Below are 17964 nucleotides of genomic sequence, written 5' to 3' on the forward strand. Positions count from 1 at the left end.
GGCTCATACACCATGATCAAGTGGGATTTATCCCAGGGATGCAAGGATTGTTCAATATATGCAAATTAGTCAATAGGATATACCACATTAACAAATTGAAGAAGAAAAACCATATGATCATCTCAATAGATACAGAAAAAGCTTCTGACAAAATTCAACACTCATTTATGACAAAAACTCTCCAGAAAGTGGGCATAGAGGGAACCTACCTCAACATCATAAAGGCCATATACGACAAACCCACAGGAAACATCATTCTCAATGGTGAAAAACTGAAAGCATTTCCTCTAAGATCAGGAACAAGACAAGGATGTCTGCTCTCACCACTGTTATTCAACATAGTTTTGGAAGTCCTAGCCATGGCAATCAGAGAAGAAAAAGAAATAAAATGAATAAAATTGGAAAAGAAGGAGTGAAATTGTCACTGTTTGCAGATGACATGATACTATACATAGAGAATCCTAAAGATGCCACCAGAAAGCAATGGTGGCATCTTACCAAATGATTTGGTGGCATCTTACCAGATCAATGAATTTGGTAAAGTTGTAGGATACAAAATTAATGCACAGAAATCTCTTGCATTCCTATACACTAATGATGAAAAATCTGAAAGAGAAATTAAGGAAACACTCCCATTTACCATTGCAACAAAAGGAATAAAATACCTAGGAATAATCCTACCCAGGCAGACAAAAGACCTGTATGCAGAAAACTATAAGACACTGATGAAAGAAGTTAAAGATGATACAAACAGTTGGAGAGATATACCACGTTTTTGGATTGGAAGAATCAATATTGTGAAAATGACCTTACTACCCAATGCAATCTACAGATTCAATGCAATCTTTATCAAATTACCAACGGCATTTTTGACAGAATTAGAACAAATCATCTTAAAATTTGTATGGTAACACAAAAGACCCCGAATAGCCAAAGCAGTCTTGAAGGAAAAAAACGGAGCTGGAGGAATCAGACTCCCTGACTTCAGACTATACTACAAAGCTACAGTAATCAAGACAATATGGTACTGGAACAAAAATAGAAACATAGATCAATGGAACAAGATAGAAAGCCCAGAGATAAACCCACGCACCTATGGTCAACTAATCTATGACAAAGGAGGCAAGGATATACAATGGAGAAAAGACAGTCTCTTCAGTAAGTGGTGCTAGGAAAACTGGACAGCTACATGTAAAAGAATGAAATTAGAACACTTCCTAACACCATACAAAAATAAACTCAAAATGGATTAGAGATCTAAATGTTAAGACCGAACACTGTAAAACTCTTAGAGGAAAACATAGGAAGAACACTCTTTGACATAAATCACAGCAAGATCTTTTTTAATCCACATCCTAGAGTAATGGAAATAATAAAAAAAAAAAAAAAATGGGACCTAATGAAACTTCAAAGCTTTAGCACAGCAAAGGAAACCATAAACAAGACGAAAAGACAACTCTCAGAATGGGAGAAAATATTTGCAAATGAATCGACAAAAGATTAATCTCCAAAATATATAAATAGCTCATGCAGCTCAATATTAAAAAAACAAACAACCCAATAAAAAAATGGGCAAAAGACCTAAATAGACATCTCTCCAAAGAAGACATACAGATGGCCAATATGCACATGAAAAGCTACTCAACATCACTAATTATTAGAGAAATGCAAATCAAAAGTATAATGAGGTATCACCTCACACCAGTTAGAATGGGCTTCATCAGAAAATGTACAAACAACAAACGTTGGAGAGGGTGTGGAGAAAAGGGAACCCTCTTGCACTGTTGGTGGGAATGTAAACTGATACAGCCACTATGGAGAACAGTATGGAGGTTCCTTAAAAAAACTAAAAATAGAATTACCATACGATCCAGCAATCCCACTACTGGGCATATACCCAGAGAAAACCATAATTCAAAAAGACACATTCACCCCAATGTTCATTGCAGCACTATTTACAATAGCCAGGCCATGGAAGCAACCTAAATGCCCATCGACAGACAAATGGATAAAGAAGATGTGGCACATATATACAATGGAATATTACTCAGCCATAAAATGGAACAAAATTGGGTCATTTGTTGAGACGTGGATGGATCTAAAGACTGTCATACAGGGTGAAGTAAGTCAGAAAGAGAAAAACAAATATTGTATATTAACGCATATATGTGGAACCTAGAAAAATGGTACCGATGAACCAGTCTGCAGCGCGGAAATTGAGACACAGATGTAGAGAACAAACGTATGGACACCAAGGGGGGAAAGCGGCAGGGGATGGGGGTGTGTGTGATGAACTGGGCGATTGGGATTGACATGTATACACTGATGTGTAAAAAATGGATGACTAATAACAACCTGCTGTATAAAAAAATAAATAAAATAGAATTCAAAAGTGAAAAAGAAAAAAAAGTGCCTATTATAGCATCGGGCAAAAAGAAGATATTTAATAGATTGATAGATGTTGTTTTTTGGGGAAAAAAAAGACAAACATTCTTACATCCCACTTTTCCACTAGTTATCAACCTTTCCCTGCCCCCCTTCCAGCAATTTCCCATGCCATGGTGTATCTTCACTGTTTTCAGTTTTTCTCTTATTTTTCTCTTAAACCCAAAGCAATTATGTAAAAGAAAAAAAAAATCTAGGGGAGGAGACCCTTGCTTAACCTTATTTGTATTCACTCTTCAATGCAAAGCACTGCCCTATATATCTCCTTGATTTACTGCATTATTTTATTATGTTTTGTGAGTTGATCTCTTATCCAGTAGCTAAATGACTAGGCCTTGTAATTTCTCTCCCAGATAGTAGGAATTAGAAAAAACAATCTCTTTTTGGTGGGAATCATGAATATTGGGTGTGTAGGAAAATTTTAGTAGTTTCTTGGCTAAATTTCAGTATTTTTTTTTCTACAGATTCTGAAAAATCTGGCACAAAGTCCTGAAAAATACGATTAACATTTTTTTGTCTTTAACTTTACCCACAAAAAAACTTACTGACAATGCTAGGCAGATCAATTATGGAATCAGAAAGCATTTAATGATCAGCCATCCAGAGAAGCATCATGGAATCAAAGTATCTAGGGGACTGTACAGCAAATGGAAACATCAGTATACTAACTAAAGGCCAGACTAGCCTTCTTGACAAGCCTAAACACACACTTTCTTTTCTAAACCATTTCCTAACATGTGTTTAACGCTGAGCAGGGTACCTGGCATAGCTTCCTTGCTTAAAACTCTTCTTTCCCTGGAAGTCTTCCCCAAGAAGTCTTCCCAGGCCTGATCACCTATGTTTTCTCTTACTTTGAATTCCTACCACACCTAGGAATTCATCCTGCTCTTTACTATCATATGCTTGCCTTGGAATCTTTCTCAAACTATTCCATGATTTCTGTCTTGGGCTTCTCAACTAGAACTTCACTGGAAGAAAGAAATCATGACACCTTTTGTATTCCTCATGGATCCTACCATAATCTGGGTCCAGCAGTCATCACTCAATAAATGTTTCTAAAGTAATGAATGAGTAAACAGAACAAAAGGACCTATTCATTACTCTGAAGCACCAGTATTCCAGTAACCAGAAGGGAAAATAATTGCTTCTATTCATGCCAAAGGTACAAATGAAAAAGTCTGCTTTATAACATATTTTGATTTGTTTGACTTTTTGTGTATTTCACACTATCAACCTGGGTGGTGACAGACAGTGGTTTCTGTTTGATTTTATCACATTGCTTTGCTGCTCCCCATTAGCATTTATATACTTAGGAGGATTCCTACTAAAGAAAGATACACAGTTGGCCTTGGTATTGGTTTAAACAGTGAGATAATATCAGTAATCCCATGTGGCTCAAACTAAGAACTTATTTTTGAAGATTTCATCAATGTCAGCCCACCACATCATCAACTGTGATATGTGTGTTTCTGTTTGGGTACTGGAGAGCAGGAGATTGGATAAGGAAATCTGAAAATTGGCAGAGAGAGAAACTCAGAGGGAGAAATGAAGTAATCTGTTGAAACACTATGTTGCCTGTTTCTAAAACTAAAAAAAACAAAATCAAAAACGGATGAGCTTCTATTCTGATCTGAGTTTTGTGAGTTTCATTTTTGTTGCTTGTTTGTGTATGTTGTTTTCCTCCCCCAAAGGATTTCCATATTCAATCTTTACCCTTAGAATGCAAGTCAAAACCTACTGGAGGAGAACTCATGAAAGAGGAGGTTTAGGGGTCCAGAACTTCAACGGGGAGGAAGCCTAGGGAAGACTTGGAAGCTGTAGGAAAGAAAGGCACCGACTCACTAAAGCCAGGCAGGGTAGACGTCTCTACCCTGGGCTTCAGCTGGGCTGTCTCTGCTGAACCCACAATTTAAAGTTGCTTAGTAGTTATGTGAGTGCTGTGGCTGTGAAGTTGTTATTAATAGGTCGGGAAACCTGTTTATGTTACTATCAGACTAAGAGGTTTTTTAATTCACAGTGTCTGTAGGCTCCTGAAGAAGAAACCTATTCAATGATGATTTGATAAAGATAATTTTTGCTTTAAGATTTCTTGAAGTAAATAAAAATGGGTTTAATTTAGCTTTGTTTCCTAAAGGACTCATTAATTATCTTATTATGCTCTTCTTCTAGCTATATTGTCATAAAATTAGAGTGAATATATTTATGGATAAGCAAAAATGTTATTTGATCTCAAGGGGTTTTTTAATCATTTAAGCCAACTGTATTATGATTACTTTAATGATCTTTAAATTCATTCTATGTTCTATTCCAAGAAGAGTATTTATTAGAATTGTGAAACTTCACTCTTCTACTGTGTCTGGTTACTGTCTATATAAAATTCAGAATAGTAGTCCAGGAAAACAGAGAAAAATAGAAATTCCTATTTAGTAAAAGAGAAAATAATTTACCAATTATCCTATTAAAACAAAGAGAAAAGATGAACTGATTATTTTTAAAGAAAAGCACATCACCTGAAAATAATCAAGCAAATGTAAATCAAAATAATTTTAAGGTGTCATGACACAATTATTAAACTAGCAAAAAAAAAGGAAATAAATTTAAAAACTAACATTAGAAAGATCGGAGGGAATGAGAAAGGTTAGGGGTTCTGCAAATTGCTCACTCTTTCTGGAGAGCAATCAGGCATCTGTGACAAGACCTGTAAAATTAGGAGCAGAAACAATATCGTTGTTATCTTTTAATAATCACCATCATATGCCCAGCAGCAGGCACAAGTTCTGGTATATATTGGGAAATGAATACATACTTAATGAAGGAATGAGTGAATGAAATGCTTCCTGCCCATTAACTTGTTAATTCCACCTGGGGAATATGGACAGAAAAATTAACCTAAAAGAAAAATTAAGACTTTTTACAACTATTCATAGTAGTGAAAAACTGGACACATTTCACATGCCCAACAAAAGGGGAGTATACAAGCTTGATTACATGTTACCTGTAGCATGATATATAGATCATGTTTAAACAACAACAAAATGTGTGCATGAGTTAATATTAGGTCTCTTTGTGGGGACTGAGGGAGCAAACTGGACAGAGCAAAGGAGGGAGCCTGGTGGGTTCTGTTCTGGTGTGCTGATAAGCAGTGTCAATTACCCAATGAAAAAAAATTGAAACTGACCAAAACCATTCCAGGAAGTCTAGGACAGACAGTATAGAAACATTGATGTAAGAAATAGAAAAGTCCTGGCCATTGAGGACAGAATGGAAGGAAGACGCAGAGCACCCCTATGGCTCACAGTACTCCGCAGATTATAAAGACTTCCTTACCTTTGATTACCTATCTCTATAGACGAAGCCGTTTTAGAGATGTGAAAAGGAAATTTCCAACTGAAAACTAAAATTGAACTGCTCAGAAGCTCTGACCCATAATCAACTCATTACTGAATAACTCTTTTAAGACAACTTGACTTTGAGTCTGTATAAAGCCATGTCTTAGGTGCTACAAGGAAGGCATTTATAGAGAAAACACAATAAGGCTGCAAATGCTCATTGCTAAATGTTAACAGTGACATATTTAAAGGGACGCTGACTTTTTTCAATCAATGGACATGTTGAAGTATAACAATGGAGCTGAAGGCCAATTTTCAATTGATTTAATGTCATTATAATTGCCAATACATAAGTAAATTTAGATAGAATTTTTGATACTAAGATAATAAAAATGTTTGAGTCTAATAATAATAGGACCCTAAATGTCATCAAAACAATTAGGTCTCTCGTGGTTACCCTGTATATTTTAGTTCTGTCATTTGAACAGTAAAAAAATAAAGGAATAGATTAAAATCATTTTGTATATGATATGTTGGGATTAACAACATAACCATTTCTTTACAATGTTTGACAGGTACTAACCTGTCAATATTCCACAATAGTATGCTAAATAATAATATTTAAAATCAGTTCTAGTGTCCAGACAACAATTCCTGAGTCTACTAAAGAACTTAGAAAAATTTACTCTATTTCTTCAGTAAGTTCATGTAGATAACTTAATAATGAATGGAAGTCTTCTGTTTAGCTTTACTAACCTACAGCAAGTCTTATGAAATTAGTTGAGCCCAGCTATAAGTACACAAATCAGAGGTTTAAGGTAAAAAAAATAGGAAAAGTAAAAACATTTATGAAATTAAACTTCAGGGCCTTCAATATCCTGGATTTTTATTCAGCTTAAATTTGTTTCCTAAGAAGAGCAGTTTATTCCTATCTTGAGTAGATCCAGAAAGAAAGGGAAATTTCCATTATTTTAGTATATGACTCTTATTTGATTTTTAAAAAAAAACAAAAAACTATTACTCCAAAATTATCCCAAATCTTACAGTTTATAAGGATGGAGAAAAAAATCTAAAAGTCAGAAATGAGAGAAGTCATCTTAATCAGGACTCAACTGCATAGAGCAGAAGCCATTCTAGCACCTTTACATCTAAGAATGGATTTAATGTTGCATATTAGGGTCTTACAACATTTTTAGAAGTGTTTAAGGAGGAGGAGTGACACCCAAAACACTGCCAAAGAATTGCCCTGCCAAAGAGTCTATTACCACTGATGGAACCAGGAAGCTGTGCCAGGGTCACAACATAATTAGCCATAATCTGAGAAATAATAAGCTGTCACCAAGGCTGTGGTGTTGCATTTCCAAATTCCAGTCTCCTGCAGGTGCTCCTGATTGGCAGAACCTAAACCACATTGGGACTTCCAGCTGCAAGGGTATCTGGGAAATGAAGTATTTAGCCTACCAGCCTCTGCAGGACAGGAAAGTGCACTGCAGGTAAACCAAAACAGACATTGAGAGAGTCAAGCACCATATCTGCCATAGGTAGGCAGTTCCACTATCATGCTTTAACATTTGATGATTCTTTCTTCCATGTTTAACCATTTACAGGAAAATAAAGGTCATACCAGGACATATTGAAAGAACATTATTTTCAAATTCAGTTGGACTTATTTCTAGATATGTATTTTTTCAAATAAATTAGGAAAAATAAGACAACTTATTTGTGAGTTTTGTTTCTTAATAAGGTTAAGTAAAAAAAGAGCAGAATACAAAAGAGAATTGCAGAGTGGTTATAGAAACGTTATAATGTTTGTACATATATTGATAAATAACAAAAGTGAATATAAATGAAAAGCATAGTATTTCTGAGCAGGAAAAGATCACCAAGTCCGCTTCCTTAGCTTGTAGTTGGAGAAAGTATACAAAAGTGGTTGCAAGCTTGGGCATTAGGTCATTGGAAACTCAGCCCCATAACGTATTAGCTTTGTGACCTTGGTAAAGTTATTTCACATCTTTTAGCCTTAGACTCACTTCCTAATCTAATTTTAAAAGGAGAGGATATGGTAATACCATATTATAGGTTTGTTATGATGGTTAAGTAAGACAATGATATATTTTATGCTTGCCATTTATTTAATAATAGGTTGCACATTTTATGATTTCTGAAATCTGGAATTTTTACATTTTTATTATTTAAAAAAACTTGATTGTATCCATGCAGAAGAATAATTGTCACTTCCAGGCACCTACAGTATCTGTTTATCCAATTGTCACTTCAGTTGAGGTTGTTGCTGGTTTTATTTGGGAGGAGGGTAGCGTATGATTGAATTTTTTATGGCATTGCATCTTTTGTTGTTCTTAAAATGCTTTCTAAAAATTACTCTAGTATAAAGCTTTGAGGAAAAAAGGTAATTGTAGAAAAGTTATTCTAAGCTAGGAGTTGTTGGAATGTCTGTCTAGTTTATGTGCGGTGAAAGCCTGTCACAAAGCATTAATCATTTATTTAGCAAAAGCTTCCAGTTGACTTTCAAGTGATATTTGATGTCCAAGAAGACATAGTTCCATTAAAAAAGTGAAACCATAAGTTAACTAAATACGAACACCAAGAAATAACAGGTACTTTTTGATATGCTTTATTGTAATCCTAGAAGTGCTTTAAAAAGATCATAATCCCAAATACTGACATCAGAGAGTAGTAGCTTATTGGAGTGCTGGGTATGACTGCAGCTGGCCAAAATGATTTTTAAAATTTTTGTATTTAGATTGATGGTTGTTTACCTGGTCTAGATTCAAATTCTGGTTGTAATACAACACAAGAAGAAATATTAGGTCTATCATTCTAGAGTTTATTTCCTCCTTTTTTCTTCCTTTTTTTTTTTCTTATTCCAAAAGTTATTAAATCAATGTCAAATTGAGGCTACTTGAAGGTCATAGTATGGAAGGTGAAAAGTTGCTAGTGATAAATCCACTTCAGTGTTCCTATATTCCCAAGACTTTCGATTCTTTTCTTTATATTTTGCCAAGGAATTTTGTCCATCAGCTACATTCAGGGTAGGCCACACAGGTTTCCATCAGCGAACAAGCAAACAGGTTAGATCATCCCAAGCTGCTCAAGATAGTACACTTAATTCATAGAAACAAATTCAGTTCAATTTAAATTGTGTTTCTCCTTTTTCTCTCCAGTATAGACCCTCAGAATTCACATCTAACTATATTCTCAGCTCTCACATATATTTGCAAAAGTTTGTAAGTGACTTTTTCTGTGGTCTTATAATCAAGTTGATTATCAAGGTAATAATTAGAAACCAAGACCCAAAGAAGCAGAACCACTTAACCCAGATCACACAGAGAATTAATGACTAAGCCCAGTAAGGTGGATCTGGGGACACACATGCCGTCATTGCCCCGGCCCAGTGACAGAGATGGTTCTCCCAGCCAATCCTAAAAGGCTTTGTCTCCTGACTTCTAGTCTCCATCAGATAAATGCTTCTTGTATTTCTCCAACTTTTATTTTTATCACTAAATTTTTGCCCTATCAAATCACTGTCAAAACTACTTGTAGTGTCAATTTATGTCTAACTTATTTTCTAAAAAACACCTTGAGCACTCCTTGTGTGTTAGCAACTGTGCTGGGCACAGGTGATAAAGTAACCAACAGGACAGATAAATCTCTACCCACTAAGAGATTTCCATCATGTTACAAACTTTTTTCTAGGCTTCAAAACCCTCTAGGTTCATTTTGTTGTTCATGAGCAGCAGGCTTATCTATTTTTTCAGTTTATAAGGAAAGAAACAAAAATTATGGTTGAGCCTTATGTATAATTTTCATTTCTCCATCCCTCTGTATTTACTTACTAGTTGCTTACGGGTCAGAAAGAATCACAGTCTCAGCTTCCATTAAAAGGGATAATTGGTGAACAAGCATTTCTCAAACTCCTCAAAAAAGGCAAATACAATTGGTTCTCTTTGTTCATGGTAACTATATTCTATCAAGTCACTGAAAACCCTGAAACACTGGATGCTCCCAGGAGAAATAGAGGGTTAGATTCCTGCAAGCTTCTGATCACAGTATTTTCATCCACCAACCAATACAAAACTCTGTTTTATGTATGTTTCAGTTTTAAAGACACATTTTTAAATGTATACTGTTGACTCATTAATGTAGAAATCACGGCCAACATACCTGCATGAATTTTACCCCACATATTCTCTCCATAAGGCACATTAAAGGCTTCTTCTGTACAGAAACACCTGACAGCCATTCAGCACTAAGCTTAGAGTTCATTTTAAATCACCAACAAAAAGTTGGAGAATGCAATAACCATGGCACTAAACAGACCAAGTCAAGGACGTGTGTTTACCTTAGGAGAGGTGAATCAAGAGAGCAAGAGCATCAGCCTTGTTTAACCCCAGCTGGGACCGTGTACATGGGTCAACTCAAATTTTTCACCCACATGTCCATGAATGACCTCAAAACTGCCATGACAGAGGAATGGATAAAGATGTGGTACGTATATACAATGGAATATTACTCAGCCATTAAAAAAGAATGAAATAATGCCATTTGCAGCAGCATGAATGGACCTAGGGATTATCATACTAAGTGAAGTAAGTCAGACAGAGAAAGACAAATAGCATATGATATCACTCATATGTGGAATCTAATTCTAAAAAAAGACATAAATGAACTTATTTAGAAAACAGAAACAAACTCACAGATTTTGAAAATAAACTTATGGTTACCAGAGTGGAAACATGGGGGAGAGTTAAAATTAGGAGCTTGGGATTAAAATACACACACTACTATATATTAAAAGATAACCAACAAGGGCCTACTGCATAGAATGGGGAACTCTACTCAATGATTGAATCACTTTGCTGTACACCTGAAACTAACACAACATTATAAATCAATTATACTTCAAAAAAATTTAATAAAAAAATAAAAGTATTAAAAAAAAGATACAGGACAGTTCCATCAGAAAAAAAGAAAAAAACTGCTATGAGCTGATTTTAGGGTTACAGAGGAATTCTAGTGAATAGGAGAAGTCACAAAAATGGAACCCATGAACAATATGGATCAATTGTACCTGTCCTGCATGAAAGGTAAGTGGAACCTCACCCTGATTTTGCAATAAGATCTCATAAAACCTATATGTAGCTAATAAATTTTTAAGAATTAATCAAGAATACTTAGTGATGGCACATTAAGAAGATCAGAAAAAATACATAATTGTTGAGACAATTTAAGCTCCACTCTCTTTTCTAATGACCTAGCACACAGCAGCAATCACATTTGTTGAATGAATGAACAGAGTTGGGAACATGGCTTCCTTTGCCTATAGAATATGAAGCTAAATTACAAGGCTGGGGGACTTGGAATGTACAATGAAATCTCATTATTTGGGCCTCCCCAAACTTTGCAATTCATATCATCAGGAAAAACCACATGGGCAAATTTTACATTCAGACTTTCCTTTAGAAAGGAGTTCACAAAACATCTTTAGTTGTAAAGGAAAAACCTTCAAAAAAAGATCTAATAAATCAGAGAAGAAGCTTTCAGAAATGTTATATGTACCTGTTTATGTATTTTAAATGCTTATTCAATTAATTCTGAGTTAGTTGTCAAAAGGATAACTTTTCTAAATCTTGGTTTGTCTAGTTCCTTTTTCTGTGTGAACTTTGAAAAAATAAGATGCCATTAAAAAAAATCATGATGAAAACATTCTATGAATTTAGATTCATTTACTAACCTGTGACCTAGAAAATGAATCATATCCTATATGATCTCTATATGCTGACATCTGATGATTCTGTGATTTGTCCATGTCAGTGAGGGCATTTTAAAAATTTTATTTATTGTAGTTATTTATTTTGGGTTGCACTGCGTCTTTGTTGCTGCACATGGGCTCTCTCTAGTTGCGGCAAGCGGGGCTACTCTTCGTTGTGGTGCGCGGGCTTCTCACTGTGGTGGCCTCTCCTGTTGTGGAGCATGGGCGTGCGGGCTTCAGTAGTTGCAGCACGCGGGCTCAGTAGTTGTGGCTCGTGGGCTCTAGAGGACAGGCTCAGCAGTTGTGGCACACTGGCTTAGTTGCTCTGCAGCATGTGGGATCTTCCCGGACCAGGGATCAAAGCCGTGTCCCTTGCGTTGGCAGGCGGATTCTCAACCACTGTGCCACCAGGGAAGCCCCAGTGAGGGCATTTTTGTACCAACTATACATATCTACAATAAGTCTCCGTCCTCTGCACAGAGATTGCTTTCTCTTTGTTTTTAGCCCATGTTTGAGGTTGCATTTAGAGGTATTTTCTCCTCCTCCTCCTACTACTACTTTTCTCTTCTGTTACTCTTTCTCAATTCCAGATTTGAGATCAGTTCTAAAAATGAATATCCATTTCCAAAATCCTAGCCACATTTCTAGTTTAAAAAAAGAAATCTATAAGTCTCAAATTTGGTAAATCTGTAGTCTATGAGATTAATTCATATTAATAAAAACCACTTTCTTTTATTGGACACATATATTATATGCCATCACAACAATCCAGAAAGGTAGACGGTATTCATATTACCATAGGTGACAAAAAAGAAATTGGCTTACAAAGGCTAAGCAATTTGCTTTAGGCCTCACAGATAGGAAGTAGAAAATCTGCCATGAGTTACAAAGCCATTAATTTAACCATTATGCTCTCCTGCCTCCGGACAGATACAAGACATGGGTATTAAAAGGATGCCTGATCCCAGGGCTTCATTAACATTCCTCCAACTAAAGGGAACATCATGATTTTATCTTCTCTTAACGTATTACTTACAAGGTTGTTTAAGTCCTTTAAAATATTAAATATTTAATTAGTCCTATTACAGTATCTCCCTGAGGCAAATAGTTAGCCTGTATAATTGTTATGTTGGTTAAAAAGAAGAGCAAAAGGAAGCTTGAGCATAAATTAACAATAATAAAACAGATCATTACATTTCATGCCTGGAGATTAACATGGATAACTTGCTTCAAATAAAATTGTAAGGTGATTATTAAGATCAGTCTCTACAGATGACCTTAGTCATTACACTTTAACTGGGTCTCCACGTACCCAAAATGACCTGTCATTCCATTAAATATAAGGTTACCATTCTCATCCATTATTTCTCAAAGTGTCCACCAAAGACTCCTGCATCTGAATCACCTCGGGGTTTTGTTTAAAATGGAGATTTTGGTACTCACATGAATTATCTTTCTGCACTTTTAGCAAGTATTTCCAATGATTCTGGGGTAAAATATCAACCAGTTTTTTTAGGGCTGTATCCTAATTTGTAATATAAATGTATAAAATATTATTTCTACTTATGTAAAGGTTAAGAGAGTTTTATTCCCTTACCAGTTTGAGAACACCTTGAGATTTGAGTCATGCTTTGTTCAATAATTATTCCACTGTTTAGAAAGAAACTGGAACAAAACTGAGCCTCAAGATAGTTTAATGTTGAATGATCCAAACATGGTCGACTGGATTTTTCATTTTAAAAAATATCTGCTTTCAGCAAAATATATAACATCTTACATAACATATCTTATGGACAAACCCAAACAAACTTTTTGATCAACCCAATATATATATTCATGTAGCCATAGTCTTTAATAATCATCCATAACAATTCTGGGAAAGATACTTGAGATTTGCTTCTTTTGTTACAGGGTTGCCGACTAACCTACATGCTCTCAAAAAACTGGTCTCCTCCATTATCTAATCAGAAGATGTTTGAAACAGTGAGAGTTCCCACAAAGAAAAGAAAAATGCTTTTCACAACGGGATGTCAACATTACCGCCGACATGCCTGGTATTCTAAGCCTCCTTGAGCCAATAGCCTATTATTACTTTACACACTCATCTGAAAATCCAGAATTGATTGCCAAAAAAGCCCACTTCAGGGAGGTTCAGTCCAAAGGTCATGTTAAATTACACATTTAGATAAAGTTCTCAAGCTCTTGTCACTGTATTCAACTGTTTAATCATCAAGAAGCAATATACTATCATCATACTGTTTTCATTCCCTCCCCAAAATCACTTCACAAAATCTAAATTTCATGACCTTAGCATTTATTGAAGACTAACATAAGAAAGGTATATTTTTAAGATTCTTTTCATTTTCTTTTTCAAAAAATATGACATTATACATCATGTTACATTATGACCTTTTATGCAAAAAGACACCTAATATATTCCTCTTAGTATTCAGTTGCAGGAAAATGTGTTTCTCTCCAGATGAACATGAATGATTCTATTCATCCTACTTTGAGAGCTCGGCAGCCTCTTACACTCCCCTGTTTGACTTCACTGCCCGAAAGAGGAGAATTAAATTCAGTTTTCAACGGCAGCAACTAATTCATTTCATATTCATTTAATATAAATATGTTTTAGCTTCTTAAACTTGTTTCTATAATTGTTCCTTTTATCTTGCCTGTTTTAAGTAGATTTTATCATTGCAAGTCACTTCTAATGATTTGAACTAGTAGACAAGGAAAAAGTCAACCTTTTTCAAGAATTAAACAAGCAAAGGTAAGTCTGGCGAGGAATGTGACAAGAAGATTACCTGAATACATGGAAAGATCAAGCAGTTAGGACAGAATCAATTTTTCTTGCTTTATAGTCACAAGGTCATTTTAACTAACAATAATAAACTAACAATAATACCACCAAAACAGATCATTAAGAAACCTCACAGAAGCCAGCACGACACATGACCCTTGTCAGACTAGCTCAAAGCCAGATACAGAAGCAAAACAGCTGAAGGATAATGAACTATAATCTAACCTGTAACTAGGTAAAAATCACAAAGGCCCAAAGATGAAAAGTGTCTTAAATAGAATGCTTTCAATGTCTGATAGTTAACTGCCCAGAAGTTATTTTAAGCATATACTCTGGGGCTTCCCTGGTGGCGCAGTGGTTGAGAGTCCGCCTGCCGATGCAGGGGACACGGGTTCAAGCCCCGGTCCGGGAAGATCCCACATGCCGCGGAGCGGCTGGGCCCATGAGCCATGGCCGCTGAGCCTGCACGTCCAGAGCCTGTGCTCCGCAACGGGGGAGGCCATAACAGTGAGAGGCCCGTGTACCACAAAAAAAAAAAAAGAAAGAAAGAAAGAAAGATACACCCCTTCTCAAATTTTCATGTGAATATAGTCACCTGATTATCTTAAAATACAGATTCAGATCCCATGATATTGGGGCCCAGGATTCTGCATTTTAACACACTCCCAGGAGACACTGAGGCAGCTGGTCCAAGGACCACACTGAAATTCTGCCTTCTGAAATTCAATGCTGCCTTCAGAGCTTGCTGTGACTGAATCCATCCCAGCTTTACCACTTAAAAGCTGTGACATTAGCCAAGTCCTTTAACATCTCAGACCTTCAGTTAGCTTATCAGTTGCGTGGGGATAACAATATCTACCTTGTAGAGCCCTTGGGAGGATTTAAAAAGATAACTGCATGGTTTAATAAGGCCCTTGATAAATATTCTTTTAGTGAGAAGGCTGTCTTTATTATGACAGAACACCACCTTAGGATTTGGAATGTTATACTTTGTTTTTAAGTACAAAAGTATGCAAGATGAAAACCTAGATTCTATAAGATAAATTTTACAATTGAAAGGCAGATGTGTGTCTATGTGTGTGTAAGTGAAGTTACACTAACAAAAGTTAAGTTTCACACCCCCATACTGACTACTATATAACCAAAATCCGGGATACTATGCACATGTTTATCTGATAAGCAAGAATCTCTATATAAGGTGAAATGATCACGGCTTGGAGAGTAGCTGAGCAAGAAGGGCTCCATATTTTAGAGAAAAGATGGGCAGCAAAGGCATGAAATTAAACAGTATTCTAAACCCATTCTTTTATATGACTCTTCAAGCCAAGTCCTCATCAGCACAAAATGGGGTTTGTCAACTTACACTCTTTGTGGAGCGAAGCAAGATATAAGCACCAAAAAAATAGAGCTTCTAAAATTACACAGAACTATATTAACGACCTAGGAAGTTAATTAAGAAATGTGTTAGTAATAACCAGAAAACTGTTACCAATAAAAGATTCTAACAGCACTCATGGCCAATTTTTTGCTGGCTTTTCAATTGATTTTTGACTTCAGGTTATATTCAGGGTCCAGGAAAAAACATTTTTTCTGCTTTGAAAAATCAAAACCCTGGCCTGAAATAGAAACCTTGGAGAGTTTCCTTCTAACAAGCAGAAATGGTAGTATTTTGCTTCCCCTTAACCAAGATGAAATCTCTAAAAGTGCATAGCCAGAAGCAAAACCCTCAGAAGACTAATAATACTTTAACATCTTCTGTTCACATGTGAATGTTAATTCCACTCTCTGAAGAGAAACACCAAAATGGCATTCGTTAAGATTAAAGCCATATTACTATAGAAATGGGAAATGTATATGTATGCTTCCTATAAAATGCAAATGCTGACAAAGAATGGGTCTCCATTGAGTTCTCTCCACACCTATTTCTTTGCAAAGTTAAACCACACTGGCAAAGCACTTCATAAAAGCAGTATAAAATTCTTAAGTTGCCGGTACTGGCTGCTCTGCTGCCAAGGTAGCCCCGCAGGTTGTTTTCAACTGTGTGCCCCCCTGATGAATGCCCACCTATGCTCATGGAACAAGCATACGGCCCTGGTAATGGGGGCAGACAGGAGACATTCCAGACTTTCAGCATCTGGCAAAGTGGAAGAGGCTCCTGCAAAACACAACTTCTGATTGGGGTTGTCTTGCCCTTGGATCAAGGGCAAGACATCTTACCTGGTTAAGTCCGTTGAAGAATGTGATCTGCAATGGCTTTTTTCATGACTACAAAGAAACAAACAAAAGAAAGGGTTATAGAAAATGCTAGAGCTATATTTTTTCACTGTTTTTTAACAGGCAGTATTTTTAACAGGTTACTGATAAACTACAATATTCAAATTAATGGTTCATTACTGGGACTGCTTGGTCTAAGGGAATGGAAAGGAGAGATGGGAAAGAATATAGATTTGAGGAGGGAGTAAAGCATGAGGGAAAAATGTGACAAATAATAGTAGGAGCTAAAAGTTACATAGTGATTTATATATACCAACTCATAGGATCTTCCTAAGAATTCTATAACATCAGTAAATTTTGCAGCACCCCAATTTTACATATGAGGAAACTGAGGCATAAGGTGGTTAAAGAGCTTCCATGAAGCCCCACAATGTAATCTGATTCCAGGCTGCCTGGGTCTTATACACTACACTCTACTGCTTCTTATTCGCTGTAGTATTGGATGCCTGTCACATACCAGTGCTCAATAAATATATGTGAAATGAATGAGAGATTTTTCACAACCCCTGCAGCCATTATGTCCTAGACACAATGTCTCTGAGGGTAGGAACTGTCTTAGTCATCTTGTCCTAATCCTCAGCACCTAGCGCAATGCCAGTCACACACAGTAGATGCTCCCAAGTTGTCTGATGAAGGAATGAATACAGACTCAAATAGCTATAGGTAGTATGAACCATAAGTAGAGAGAATCACATGGTAAAATGAGGAAGAGTGGGTATAGCTCAGTATCTTCCCACAGTTCCATGAGGTGGTCTAGAATAACAAACACAATGGTCGATTTTATTATCCAGTTTCTCCTACCTAACTACTAGTAGGACACAGAATAGAAATTTTGAGTTCCTCTTTGCAAAAGAAAACCTCATTTTCATGATGAATAAAACAATGGGTTCCTGAAGGAGCTCCACCTTCAAAAACATGATATGATCATTTCTACCAAAATGAACACAACTAAGGAAATATCCAAATCAAAGTTGAATAACAAAGTAGGTGCACAAGCAGTGTTTCTTAACCCTGCCCAGTGAAGTAATCTTTGTTGCAGAGGAAAGGACATACGTTCCTCTGAGACATAGCTATAAGCAACCTGCTTCAGCATAAAATTTCACTGAGGTCTTATATTTTCTCTTAAAAATTCATCTTTTTTTTGGTATTCTGAGGTGTGTTTGTTTTTGTTTTACCACAAAAATTATGTTGTGATTACTTACCATTATGTAAAATGCAAAGGCCACCATCTGTATCCTTTAGCATTCAACACCCTATGGAATGTGTTAGCCCATTTGAGAAACCAGAAACTGTAGCATCTGGTACAGACTCTCATTTAGAAGAAGCCCAAACATTTAGAAGCA

The 17964-nt window shown here is 36.1% G+C and overlaps 1 long non-coding RNA gene across 1 annotated transcript in view; it reads right to left on the minus strand.

The window, feature by feature from the left end:
• LOC308622979 overlaps positions 1-17964 on the minus strand; it is a 108780-nt gene that overhangs the window by 73660 nt on the left and 17156 nt on the right. The window contains exon 2 of the long non-coding RNA XR_014016716.1: positions 16565-16612. This is a non-coding gene — a long non-coding RNA (uncharacterized lncRNA). The remainder of the gene's footprint in view (positions 1-16564; positions 16613-17964) is intronic.

Source organism: Mesoplodon bidens, assembly GCF_964165515.1.
Source record: "Mesoplodon bidens genome assembly, chromosome: 9".
NCBI lineage: Eukaryota > Metazoa > Chordata > Mammalia > Artiodactyla > Ziphiidae > Mesoplodon > Mesoplodon bidens.